The sequence below is a fragment of the Octodon degus genome, unplaced genomic scaffold (assembly GCF_000260255.1).
Source record: "Octodon degus isolate 3935 unplaced genomic scaffold, OctDeg1.0 scaffold00034, whole genome shotgun sequence".
Taxonomy (NCBI): Eukaryota; Metazoa; Chordata; class Mammalia; order Rodentia; family Octodontidae; genus Octodon; species Octodon degus.
In genome coordinates, this window is record NW_004524610.1 from 7,470,940 (window position 1) to 7,475,630 (window position 4,691).

Sequence of the window (4,691 nt, forward strand, 5' to 3'; positions counted from 1 at the left end):
ACATTGCCAGTTAAGCGGAAGACCCAATACTATTATGGGCTACTGGACTCTTTTAGAATATTTTGCTGAGTTTACATACCTATAATATTCAAATAACGGACCTTAACTTTAAAAGGGTATACAGATGAATGTTAATTTTGTATCTGTGTATTTAAAGTGGTTGGGATAGATACATAGTTACATTCTGTTAATGAATAGAATGATTTGCTCTAATGGTGTTTGTAAATAAAATATCAAGTCCGCATCTTGTACAGCAATTAACCACTAAGAAGAATGTATGCAGTGTGTTAATTATTGAAACTGTCCTACCGATTTGATTTGAAACTGTCTCATTTGCTATTTGATTATCAATAAAATTATGGCAAAAAAACTCATATTCTAGTAAGATGGAGAATGCAGAAGAAATGGACAGATTCCTAGATACATACAAATTATGAAAGTTGAGTCAAGAAGATATAAAAATTCTACATAGAACAATATCAATTAATGAAATTGAACATGTGGTCCTTGAAAACCTAACAACAACAACAAAAAAAAGGCCATCACAGATTCACTGCTGAATTCTACAAATTTAGAGAAGACTTAACACTAACACTTCTCAAACTCCTCAATGAAATTGAAAGGGATGCAACTCCCCCAAATTCATTCCTGGAAGCAAACATTACCCTCCCTCATAAAGAAAAACAGACAAGGAGTCAATCAAGTAAAAGAACTATAGGCCAATCTCTCTAATGAACAGAAATGCAAAAATCCTAAAACAAATACTGGCAAACAGAATGCCGCAAATCATCAAGAAAATTATATACCATGACCAAGTGGAATTCATCCCAGGGATGTTGGGATGGTTCAACATAGGTAAATCAATGAAGGTAACACATCTGTTATAGTTTGTGTCTAGTTGTCCCCCAAAACCTCATGCAATCATGGGGCAGAGACTTTTAGATTTTGAGATTAACTCATGATCCACTGAGATTATGGGTGATCTACTGGGATTATAGGTTTTAGTACTGCTGAGATTATGGGTATGAGTGCTATGCCCAACATGGGGCAGAGAGCCTGAATGCAATATAAGAGAGACAGACTCTCTCTCTCTCTCTCTCTCTCTCTCTCTCTCTCTCTCTCTCTCTCTCTCTCTGTTGCCACTGTTGCTGTTAGTCCTCCATTTTGCTCTTACCCTTTGCTGCTGCTCTGAAGGGACACTCTGTGCCCTGTGCCACTCTGCCTTGGAGCCGGCTGAGTATGGGCTGAAACCTCCAGTAACTGTGAACTAAATAAACCTTTCCTTCCTTCATTTTGGGTGTCGAGTATTTGTCTCAGCAACAAGAGAAGAGTAACTGAGACAACACCATATTAATAGAGCAAAGGACAAAATTCATATGATCATCTCAATAGATGTAGAAAAAGCTTTTTACAAAGTCCATCACCCATTCATAATAAAAATTTTATGTAAAATCAGTATAGATGGACTTTATCTCAATATAATAAAAATCATCTATGACAAACTAACAGCCAAAGCTGTACCAAATGGACAAAAACTGAAAATCTAAAATCAGAAACAAGGCAAGGATATCTGCCATCTCCACTCTTTTTTAACATAAACCTGGAAATTTAAGCCAGAGCAATAAGACAAAAGAAAGAAAGAAAAGGAATAATGATGGGAAAGAAAGAAGTGAAATTACCACTGTTTGCAGATGGCATGATGGTCTACATAGAAAACTCCAAAGGCTGCACTAAAACAGCTATTAGACCTAATAAGCAAATTCAGCAACACAACTAGACACAAAACCAACACTCAAACATCAATAACCTTCCTAAACACAAATAGCAAATTCACTGATAGAGAAATTACGGAAACTACATCTTACAATAGCATCAAAAATGAAATACCTAACAATCAATCTAATGAAGAATGTGAAAGAACTCTACATTGAGCAAAGGCAGTTCTAGACAACAAAGGCGAGGCAAGGGGCATCACAATCCCTGACTTGAAATTATGCTATAAAGCTATTGTGATAAAAACAGCATGGTGCTGCAAGCAAAACAGAACCAATGATCAATGGAACACATTAGAAGACATAGGCAAATCCAGACACATTCAACCACCTTATATTTGACAAAGGGTTTAAACACATACACTAGAAGAAAGATAGCCTCTTTAATAAGTGCTGCTTGAAAACTGGCTCTACATATGTCAAAGATTAAAACTAGACTGCATCTTTCCCCATGCTCTAAATTAAATTTCAAGTGGATATAATATTTAAAAATAGGACAGAACCATTAATTCTGCTAGAAAATAGGTCAAACTCTTGAAGACATCAGTGTGGGAAAAAAATTATGAGTAAAACTCCAATTGCACAGGACGTGTACAAAGAGTCAGCAACTGGGATCTCATTTTATTGAAATGTTTTTTTGGTAGAACCACCTACTCGGGGCACCCCTCCTGTCCCTCTTTTGGACAGGAGCTTTCTTTCCTCCAGTAAATGCATTCTTAAAAAAATGAAATAAATAATAAATAAATGAATAAATAAATAAATAAATAAATGCATTCTGCTCATAAAACAAAATAAAATGCTTTTTTACAGCAAGAGAAATCACAAACAGAGTGAAGTTAACCCACAAAGTAGAAAACAATTGTTTGCTGAATGTTCTGCAAAGATTTTTCATCAAGAATGCATAAAGAACTCAAAAACTCAGACCTCCCAAATTTAAAGACCTGATCCAATAATGGGCATCAGAAATGAATACACACTTTTCAAGTGAAGAAATACAAACAGCAAATAAATATATGAAAAAAAATGTTCAACATTACTTGTCATTCAAGAAATGTAAATTAAAACAACATTGCGATATTTCTCATGGCAGAAAAAGTGGCTAGGGTCAAGAAATCTGCAAAGAATGGAAGCGCCATGGGGGAAAAGGAATGTTTTTACTGTTGGTGGGAGGGATACTGGTGCAACCATTATGGAAATCAGTGTAGAATTTCCACAAAATACTAGCATTGGAGGCCCCGTTCAGCCCAGTCATTCCACTCCTGGGTATCTTCCCAAAAGAATTAAAAACATCATACCACAGAGATATATGTGCACCCATGTTTATAGCATCACAATTTATAATAGTTAGATCTTGGAAATAATCCATGTGCCCATCAACAAGGTACAGAAAAAAAAAAGATGTGATCTTTCTATAGAATAGAGTATTACTCTGCCATAAAGAAGGATAAAGTGGAGACTTTTACAGGTAAATGGATGAAACTTAAGACCATACTTATGTGAAATAAACCAAACACAAATGTGTAAACATTATATTGTCTTCCTAGTGTAAGAAGCTGAAAGAGTAAATGTACATCCAAAATGTATAAGTAGTATATATATATACAATATATATACAATATATACATATTGTATATATACAATATATTGTATATATATATTGTGTATATATATATATATTAGTTATACTACAAATTTTTCTCAGTACATTGAAAAGATTGGCTTGTGCTAATATTGTTTGGACAATTAAATAATTAACTACTGATGTCTCATTTAAAAAATAGTCTTAATCACATTTTCAAACTGACTACAGAAATCCCATTTGCTATATAAAATATATATTCACAGGCTTCAGTGATTAAGACATGGTCATCATTTGAAGGATTTCTGTTTTACCGACCACCACCCACTAAATCTCTACCTCAGTTCTCCCTGGTACCCTGAGGAGAAAAGCTTCTGCTGAGGTCAGAATTCTGGATGCTGAAACAATACCAAATGTGAGATTAGAAATCTATAAAAGGTTCACAAAACTACGTAAGCTAAAATCTGCTGGTTCTGGCAGGAGTTAGAATCCTGGAAATCAAAGATGGAACCCAGTCTGCAAACAGGAGAATCACTATGAGTCCAATCTGTATAGTAATACCCTGTGGACCCTATACTAAATACATTTTTAAAAATGTTCAAAGATGGAACCCATTCTTCAAGACAAATGAGTCCCCTGTTTCATTAACAAGAAGCACAGGCAAGCACTGACCCTGTGGTGGAAGGTATCACAGTGTAAGTGACATAGAAGCCGTCTCTGTCACTGATACTTCCATGGCCCCAGATTGCTGCAAGAGTTCGCCAAGTCCAGCCCATCTCCATCACCCACTTCTAACAGTGGAGTGTGGCTTTAAAAAGAAAGAAAGCCTCTCAACTGAGCTCGCTGCTATCTAATCATGGAACATTCACCACAGTTCCCTGCAGCTTTACATAATCCACCCGCTTGGACCCATGTTGGTCTAGGAACATATGGAACAGGATACTGAATTCTCCCATAGAAAGAAAACACAGTGGACTTTTGCTTACTAAATAATAATGTGAACACATGTTAAACTGTAAATACTACAGAAATATATAAAGTGACAAAATCTTCCGCTAGTGCATTCATCTTTTTGTATTTGCCATTCAAGAAAAGAACATTAGGGCTAGGGAGATAGCTCAGAGGCATAAGGCAAGGAGTACATTGTGCCTGGCAAGCACTAGATCCTGAAGTTCAACCCATGATACCACAAAGAAAAAGAAAGAAAGGAAAGATTATAAGAAGAAAAGAACAGTGGGGTATAGAATGGAGTAAGTACATAGAGGTGACATGGCAGACATAGTGGAAATGAGAAGAAAATTGTGCGGTCCTTGAAAATACATGGAAAGTGATCTTGGATG